The sequence below is a fragment of the Musa acuminata genome, chromosome BXJ1-5, assembly GCF_036884655.1.
Source record: "Musa acuminata AAA Group cultivar baxijiao chromosome BXJ1-5, Cavendish_Baxijiao_AAA, whole genome shotgun sequence".
Lineage (NCBI taxonomy): Eukaryota > Viridiplantae > Streptophyta > Magnoliopsida > Zingiberales > Musaceae > Musa > Musa acuminata.
The window spans coordinates 25,002,854-25,011,281 of NC_088331.1; the positions used below are offsets into that span (position 1 = coordinate 25,002,854).

General features: G+C 43.2%; 1 long non-coding RNA gene across 1 annotated transcript; it reads right to left on the reverse strand.

Moving 5' to 3' along the window:
* Positions 1-3,939: 3,939 nt before the first annotated feature.
* Positions 3,940-8,081, reverse strand: LOC135674087 (uncharacterized). The gene is made up of 2 exons (XR_010513507.1): positions 6,329-8,081; positions 3,940-4,242 (listed from the first exon to the last, which is right to left on the reverse strand). It is a non-coding gene; the product is annotated as an uncharacterized LOC135674087 (long non-coding RNA).
* Positions 8,082-8,428: the final 347 nt, after the last annotated feature.

Genomic DNA, 8,428 nt, shown 5'->3' on the forward strand with positions numbered 1-8,428 from the left:
CTAGTACAATTCAAAGTTCCTCATAATCAAAGCAAATGTAGAGATAAAAATGACAGTGGGGAAAGATCAGGATACTTGCAATAAGACATATAAGAGCAATTATAGGAAAAACGATCAGGGAACTTGCAATAAGGCATATCAGAGCAATTATAGGAGAAACGAACAGGGAACTTGCAATAGAAAGGATCGAAACAAGTGGGAAACTTGCAATAAGAAATATCAAAGCAATTATAGGAGAAACGATCAGGGAACTTGCAATAAGGCATATCAGAGCAATTATAGGAGAAACGAACAGGGAACTTGCAATAGAAAGGATTGAAACAAGCGGGAAACTTGCCTTTCAATGATTTCGATCCGAAGATTCAAAGAAGGTGCCAGCCCAAATCCTTCTACTTTTTCTCCGTGTCCTCTCTCTGTTTCGTTTTGTGCTCCCGTTTTCTTCCTTTCTTCGCAACTACACCACGTGTCGAACATCGAGGCACAGTCACCTGCTCTCTCTTACTCTCATTCCTTCTTTTTCTTTCCCAAACGCAGCTGCCACAGCCGCCGCTGCTACAATCGCAGCCCCTTCCACCGCACTACCTTCCTTCCTCCCTTCTCTCGCAGACATAACTATTGCATACGCAGTCGCTGCCGCTGCGGCCGCAATCCCGTCCGCAGCCCCTTTTTCCCCCTTTCCTTTCCTTTCTTTCCCAGCTGCAACTGCCGCAGTCGCAGTCGCAGCCATGGCCGCAGCCACCACAACCGCAGCCTCTTCTTCCTCTGCTACTCTATTTCCTCTCCTACTTCTCTTCCAACTGCAGCTGCCACTGCCGCAGCTGCCACCCCTTCTCCTCTTCCTCTCTTCTTCCTCTCCTTCCCTTTCTCTTCTTCTTCCTTTCCTTCTCTTCTTTCCCAGCCACAGCTGCAGCTGCCATCACCGCAGCCGCAGCCCCTTCTCCTCTTCCTCTCTTCTTCCTCTCCTTCCCTTTCTCTTCTTCTTCCTTTCCTTTTTCTCTTTCCCTGCCACAGCTGCAGCTGCCATCGCCGCAGCCGCAGCCCCTTCTCCTCTTCCTCTCTTCTTCCTCTCCTTCCCTTTCTCTCTTCTTCCTTTCCTTTTTCTCTTCCTCTTTCCCTGCCATAGCTGCAGCTGCCACAACCGCAGCCGCAGCTACTTCTTTCCCTTCTCCTCTTCCTTCTCCTTCCTTTCTTCTTCTTCTCTCCCCGCTACAACTGCTGCAGTCGCGGCCGCAGCCACGGCCGCAACCTCTCCCTCCTCCCCTGCTCATCTTCCTCTTCTTCTTCTCTTCCAGCTGCAGCTGCCATCGCCGCAGCTGCAGCCCCTTCTTCCCCGGCGTCACACACACCCTCTCCTCTGTTTCCTCTGCAGGAAACAGAGGTATCACACCTCTTTCTCTTCCTCTTCTTCTTCTTCTCCTCTTCCCCTCTTCCCTTTTCCTCCCCAAGGCCACACATCTCCTCGCTGCAGCCTTGCCGCAGCTATCTTCTTCTTCTTCTTCTTCTTCTTCTTCTTCTTCTTCTTCTTCTTCTTCCCTTTTCATCCTCAACGCCCCACACATCCTCTCCTCTGTTTCCACCTGCGGGAAACAGAGGTGCTGCAGCCCTGGCTGCTGCAGCTGCCTCTCTTTTCCCTCTTCTTCTCCTTCTCTTCTTCTCCTCTACCCTTTTCCTCCCCAAAGCCACACACCTCCTCGCTGCAGCCTTGCCGCAGCTATCCTCCTCTCTTCTTCTTCTTCTTCTTCTTCTTCTTCTTCTCTTCTCCCTCTTCTTCCTCTCTTCTTCTCCCCACGCCCCACAGCTCCTCGCTGCAGCCCTCGCTGCAGCCACCTCCTCTTCTTCTTCTTCTTCTCTTCTCCCTCTTCTTCCTCCTCTCTTCTTTTCCCTCTTCTTCTTCTTTTCTTCACTCCTCATGCCCCACCGCTCCTCTCTGTTTCTCGAAGAAACAGAGAGTGCGTGGGAGGCGGTGGGATAATACCGAATTTTCGGTTTTCCCTTTTCTTTTTCTTTTTTTTTTGCAACTTAGCAGTTTAGTCCTTGTAATTTCTATATTTACATATAGGTCCTCCAATTTACATATAAATCTTTATTAATAATTTTTAAAAGCGAGGGATATTACACTCTCCCCCCCTTAAAAGAAAATTTAGTCCTCTAAATTGATCATAGCTCAATCGATGAAAAGATGAAGATTATGATATCTTTATTTACTCCTCATACTCTTAAATAGTTTCATCAATACAATACAATTACATAATTATCCACGAGTGACCGAAATATTCTCCTCCTTGATCCTCAATAGACGGTAACCCGACCTTCAATCAATTTCTAAAAATACTTGCGTACCCTGTAATTAATCGAGCAAGTCGTTACTTCAGAAAATACTCGTTTTTTATGGTCACCTAATTCAACTGTCTATAATCATTACAAAGCCTCAATGTTCCATCCATCTTTTAACTAACACCGGAGCACCCCATGATGAAATATTAAGCCAAATAAAATCCTCATTTAATAATCCTTGTAGTTGCTTTTCTAATTCCACTTACTCAAATGATATCTTTCTGTAGGGAGGCTTAGATTTTAGGATTTGTCCCAAGGACCAAATCAAAAGCAAAATCACATTTGGAGGTAATCCAAACAAGTCATCCTGGGATACATTAGGCAAGGAGATAAATAATGTCCAATACTCTCAAAATAAAAGATCGGCTGATCAAATATGCAAAAAGTGATCATTTGTTATATACCAATCCATACTGGTATGATAAGAAGATGGCCAATCCATACCAAGTATAATATCATAACTCCAAATCTCTAGGAGAACTAAATCAGCAAAAGTTCAAGTTCTCCAACAAAAATCAGACAAGAGGACCAGATTCAAGTTCGTTATCAAAGAATCTCCAATGATCGTATTTACATATAGCACATAATGTAGTGGTCTAGGTTGAATACCCAAGTGATAGGCAGAATATTCCGAATCAAATCATAGATGGGACCCATGGTCAAACAAATATTTGCATTCTTTCATAAACATGCATAATACCTTTGACCACTAATTCAGAAGTTTCAGAATCATATTCAGTGATAGCATACACTCTTACATGGGCTGATGATTTAGGAGGCAGTGACTCTTTCTTCTTGTTCAAAGGGCAAACTTTTATTTTATGATCCAACTTTCTACAAGCAAAATAGACTCCAATCACCCGAAAACACAAACTTGTTTCATAATTTAACTTGTAATTCACACATGATTAAGTCTTTGGTGGTGACTTTCCTTTTCAAATCCAAATGTCTTGACCCTCTTATCATTACTTTCTGATTCATTTCCAATCATATTCTTATTGGTAAACTTGTCCTTATCATTCTTGTCACTGATTTCCAAAAATTCTTTTCATTGTTGCCAATAATAATCAGCCTCTACTTCCAATATAAGGTGGCAAAAGAAATCTTTTGATCATCAAAACAATTTTGTACATCAAATATCTTCTCTGTTTGCATCATTCATTTTTCTACCACCAATGAAATTAGGTCCACCATGCTTCCGCTGCGCCACTCTGATTTAATATCCCCAATCAATCTTTTCATTCCCCTTAATTAATCAGAAACAATGAAATAGGAGGACCAAATGTCCTCATCATCCCAGATTCCTAAAATACATCAAAGAAAATTTCCACCAATCACTATAGTTCATTAGTCCTCAATATATTTTGCACGTCAACATATCAAATATTTCAGTAATCCTCAAACAATGCTCTGATACCACCTCTGTCACGCCCCTCAAAATATCCATGATTTTTAAAATTTTCGTCACAGACCAATCCAGGATCCAAACTAACGTTTGAGGACACTGAAAACATTCTATTCATATTCACATCCATAAAACCTGTGCAGTTTATAATCATATATCACATCACTCGATAATTCACATTTATGGCAACCCAAGCCAACTTGACAAACATGAACAATATTTATAAATCCACAAGCTAAATAAATTATACAATCAGAACTCCAACTATTCACCACAAGTTCATATCACCATAAATTAGACTTAACATTCTGAAATTCCAAATAAGAGAGATCTCCTAACACTTTGACACAGTATATCCATTTCGGTTCATCGACAACATTTCATTACATACAAGACATACTTATACAACAATATCGTAATAACCAACCAAACTTGCCCATTATTCTGAATAGCTATCCACTGCCTCAGCCCAAATCAAACATCTCGAAGAGTGACAAGCTGACCTGAAAGATTTATATAACAACGGAGTGAGCCAAAAACGGCTCAGCAAGTGACAAAGCATATTTAGAACAAAAGGAACGGTTTCAAACGAGTAAGGTATCATAATGCAAGGCAGAATACAAGAATTCTCAAGGATACCATCTCAATAGATACCAAATCATACGTATCATGTCATTCAAAACATATTTGATCCATAACGAATGGGGCATAGAGTAATTGGAACATATCAATGGCAGATAGGACATTTCAGAACATATCAGTTCATAGCAAATGGAGCACAGAGTAATTGGAACATATCAATGGCAGATAGGACATTTCAGAACATATCTGTTCATAGCAAATGGAGCACAGAGTAATTGGAACATATCAATGGCAGATAGGACATTTCAGAACATATCAGTTCATAGCAAATGGAGCACAGAGTAATTGGAGCATATCAATGGCATATGAAATGTTCCGGAGCATATCAACGGCATATGGAACATTTCGAAGCATATCATCAGTGAATGAAGCATTTCAGAGCATATCGAAAACAAATATCGTACAGAAGCTCAAACGTCGTCTTTGACGTTGCAAACATATCAATCTTATCCAAAGCATGTACAGAAACACATAACCAAAGCTCTGGATATCATATCAAACATACAGAAGGTGTAGTGGGATCTCAGTCAGCAATATCCCACAAAGCGGGACCCCACAAAGCGGGCAAATAAGCGCATACCAGAATATCCCACAAAGCGGGACCCCACAAAGCGGGCAAATAAGCGCATACCAGAATATCCCACAAAGCGGGACCCCACAAAGCGGGCAAATCAGCGCATACCCTTTACCATTTCTGGCAAAGGTCCAGACAATCCCACACACCAGAGTACAAAAGGACAGTTTCAACAATAAGTAGCATATATCGGAAGCACACGCGGAACAACAAACGTACATGTGCCTTTACGAGTCAATCCGAAGTAAGCAATAATCTTTCACAAGTATATTCAGACTTGAAGGGAATTGAAAGCAAGGGCACATATGGAATCCAAGCAATCACAAATAACTCAATTCAATAAGAAGATTTGATGAATTCAATGTCCAAAGGAATGAAACTGGAATAGGCACATATCGAAAGCAAATGCGGAACAATAGGATATACATGTGCCTATATGAGTCAATACGATATATCATAAACGTTACACAACAGTTTTCAAGAATGCAATAATTTTAAGGACAAGAACATACAAGAATTCAAAGTAGTAATATAAAGCTCAATTGAATAAGAAGGCTAAAGGATATCAATTTCCAAAGGAATGAAACCAGAATATGAGAAATCGACCAAAGCTCGATTTCTGGCAGAATACAGAAGGCACATTGAACAAATGATTCAAACTATCAATCGTGCTCCAATTTACTCAGAAATAATCATTGGATAATACTTTCAGATAAGATAGGCTTCATATGAATTGAACTGTCCAACAGAGAGAGTTACAAATAATTTGGTAAGCAAGAGTCATAGAACAAAATCTCTGTTGGCAGAATTCATAATGTCAGATTCAACAGATAACTGGGCAGGTGTTTGGATTTCAGATCTTTCAATCCATATATCAAAGAAAGGTCTACGAGTCTAGTTTCCAATGAAATCAGTTTTGAACAAATCAGAGTTTCCACAAAGTCTTATAGGCAGCTCGGTATCAAAAGATCAGAATCTCAAAAGTTGCACAGATTCGAATTGTTACATGTAAACAGGAGATATAACAAATGCAAGGCTAGTACAATTCAAAGTTCCTCATAATCAAAGCAAATGTAGAGATAAAAATGACAGTGGGGAAAGATCAGGATACTTGCAATAAGACATATAAGAGCAATTATAGGAAAAACGATCAGGGAACTTGCAATAAGGCATATCAGAGCAATTATAGGAGAAACGAACAGGGAACTTGCAATAGAAAGGATCGAAACAAGTGGGAAACTTGCAATAAGAAATATCAAAGCAATTATAGGAGAAACGATCAGGGAACTTGCAATAAGGCATATCAGAGCAATTATAGGAGAAACGAACAGGGAACTTGCAATAGAAAGGATTGAAACAAGCGGGAAACTTACCTTTCAATGATTTCGATCCGAAGATTCAAAGAAGGTGCCAGCCCAAATCCTTCTACTTTTTCTCCGTGTCCTCTCTCTGTTTCGTTTTGTGCTCCCGTTTTCTTCCTTTCTTCGCAACTACACCACGTGTCGAACATCGAGGCACAGTCACCTGCTCTCTCTTACTCTCATTCCTTCTTTTTCTTTCCCAAACGCAGCTGCCACAGCCGCCGCTGCTACAATCGCAGCCCCTTCCACCGCACTACCTTCCTTCCTCCCTTCTCTCGCAGACATAACTATTGCATACGCAGTCGCTGCCGCTGCGGCCGCAATCCCGTCCGTAGCCCCTTTTTCCCCCTTTCCTTTCCTTTCTTTCCCAGCTGCAACTGCCGCAGTCGCAGTCGCAGCCATGGCCGCAGCCACCACAACCGCAGCCTCTTCTTCCTCTGCTACTCTATTTCCTCTCCTACTTCTCTTCCAACTGCAGCTGCCACTGCCGCAGCTGCCACCCCTTCTCCTCTTCCTCTCTTCTTCCTCTCCTTCCCTTTCTCTTCTTCTTCCTTTCCTTCTCTTCTTTCCCAGCCACAGCTGCAGCTGCCATCACCGCAGCCGCAGCCCCTTCTCCTCTTCCTCTCTTCTTCCTCTCCTTCCCTTTCTCTTCTTCTTCCTTTCCTTTTTCTCTTTCCCTGCCATAGCTGCAGCTGCCATCGCCGCAGCCGCAGCCCCTTCTCCTCTTCCTCTCTTCTTCCTCTCCTTCCCTTTCTCTCTTCTTCCTTTCCTTTTTCTCTTCCTCTTTCCCTGCCATAGCTGCAGCTGCCACAACCGCAGCCGCAGCTACTTCTTTCCCTTCTCCTCTTCCTTCTCCTTCCTTTCTTCTTCTTCTCTCCCCGCTGCAACTGCTGCAGTCGCGGCCGCAGCCACGGCCGCAACCTCTCCCTCCTCCCCTGCTCATCTTCCTCTTCTTCTTCTCTTCCAGCTGCAGCTGCCATCGCCGCAGCTGCAGCCCCTTCTTCCCCGGCGTCACACACACCCTCTCCTCTGTTTCCTCTGCAGGAAACAGAGGTATCACACCTCTTTCTCTTCCTCTTCTTCTTCTTCTCCTCTTCCCCTCTTCCCTTTTCCTCCCCAAGGCCACACATCTCCTCGCTGCAGCCTTGCCGCAGCTATCTTCTTCTTCTTCTTCTTCTTCTTCTTCCCTTTTCATCCTCAACGCCCCACACATCCTCTCCTCTGTTTCCACCTGTGGGAAACAGAGGTGCTGCAGCCCTGGCTGCTGCAGCTGCCTCTCTTTTCCCTCTTCTTCTCCTTCTCTTCTTCTCCTCTACCCTTTTCCTCCCCAAAGCCACACACCTCCTCGCTGCAGCCTTGCCGCAGCTATCCTCCTCTCTTCTTCTTCTTCTTCTTCTTCTTCTTCTTCTCTTCTCCCTCTTCTTCCTCTCTTCTTCTCCCCACGCCCCACAGCTCCTCGCTGCAGCCCTCGCTGCAGCCACCTCCTCCTTCTTCTTCTTCTTCTCTTCTCCCTCTTCTTCCTCTCTTCTTCCTCCTCTCTTCTTTTCCCTCTTCTTCTTCTTTTCTTCACTCCTCATGCCCCACCGCTCCTCTCTGTTTCTCGAAGAAACAGAGAGTGCGTGGGAGGCGGTGGGATAATACCGAATTTTCGGTTTTCCCTTTTCTTTTTCTTTTTTTTTTGCAACTTAGCAGTTTAGTCCTTGTAATTTCTATATTTACATATAGGTCCTCCAATTTACATATAAATCTTTATTAATAATTTTTAAAAGCGAGGGATATTACAGCAGGCCGCCGGCCGATTGCTGCAGACGCAGCCCCTGTGCTGCCCGCCTTCGGTTGCGCTGCACGCACGCAGATCGAGGGCAGCAACTGTTGCTGCCCTTCCTTGTTTTTACGATTTTGACGTCAAAATTCTTCCTAAACACAACACACGTAGTTTAAAACCAATCATTCGCACGAACAACCTGGCTCTGATATCACTGTTGGGAAATCTTGGGGGCGACATCAAATGCGCATCGGAAAAATAAGAAAACAAAATCCTCGATTCCAAAAAAAAATGTTAGTCGTCGTGCGAAGATTGGTGCGCAAAATCCGCGAAACTCAAAACTGCGT